This window comes from Chenopodium album, chromosome 1 (genome assembly GCF_948465745.1).
Source record: "Chenopodium album chromosome 1, dcCheAlbu1.1, whole genome shotgun sequence".
Lineage (NCBI taxonomy): Eukaryota > Viridiplantae > Streptophyta > Magnoliopsida > Caryophyllales > Amaranthaceae > Chenopodium > Chenopodium album.
The window spans coordinates 11,905,806-11,906,621 of NC_137834.1; the positions used below are offsets into that span (position 1 = coordinate 11,905,806).

Below are 816 nucleotides of genomic sequence, written 5' to 3' on the forward strand. Positions count from 1 at the left end.
GGTTTGAAAGGCATTAACCTGTTCCATAGAGCTCCTACAATCTTGCTCCCAATGACCTACAATTCCACAATTTTCACAAAAAGCTTCATGGTTAGCAACAGCAGAAACATTAGCTACAGAGTTAGGAGTAGTAGTAAGATTATCTAATTTTTGACAAATAGAAGTTAATTGAGCTTGCAAAAAGGATACAGAATCGACATTATGTTTTCCCTTATTTGCAAACCCCCTCGGATTCCCATATTGGGAATTGTGTATTGCCATGTCCTCGATAACCTGTCCTGCATCATCCACATTTAAATTCATGAACCTCCCACTAGCTGCCGAATCTAGTACTGATCTGGAAGAATTTCCAAGTCCATTATAGAATGCTTGGATCAATTGCCATTGTGCTAGATTATGGTGGGGGCACTCTCTCTGTAGATCCTTGAACCTCTCCCAAGCCTCATATAGTGTTTCGTCGGCCTCTTGAGCGAAGTTCTGAATAGCACTTCTTAGCACCGCTGTTCTCTCTGCAGGATAATATTTATTATAAAAGTTCAAAGCAAGAGTTTCCCAGTCAGTAATACCAAGTGCAGTTCTATTCAAACCATTAAACCATAATTTTGCTTTGCCACATAAAGAAAAGGAAAAAAGAATCTCCCTGATTTGGTCCTGCGTAACCCCGGCTTGTCTAATGGTGTTACAATATTGGCAGAAATCTGCGATGTGAAGATTAGGATCTTCACCCTTAGCTCCGCTGAACTGCTTCCTCTCTATCATAGTGATAAATTGGGGCTTGATCTCAAATTGAACTCCATCTAGAGCCGGAGTAGGAGT

General features: G+C 40.7%; 1 non-coding gene across 1 annotated transcript; it reads left to right on the forward strand.

Annotated features, from left to right (window-relative positions):
- The first annotated feature begins 391 nt into the window (after positions 1 to 391).
- Positions 392 to 498, forward strand: LOC145566551 (small nucleolar RNA R71). The gene has a single exon (XR_014095445.1). It is a non-coding gene; the product is annotated as a small nucleolar RNA R71 (small nucleolar RNA).
- The last annotated feature ends 318 nt before the right edge of the window (positions 499 to 816 follow it).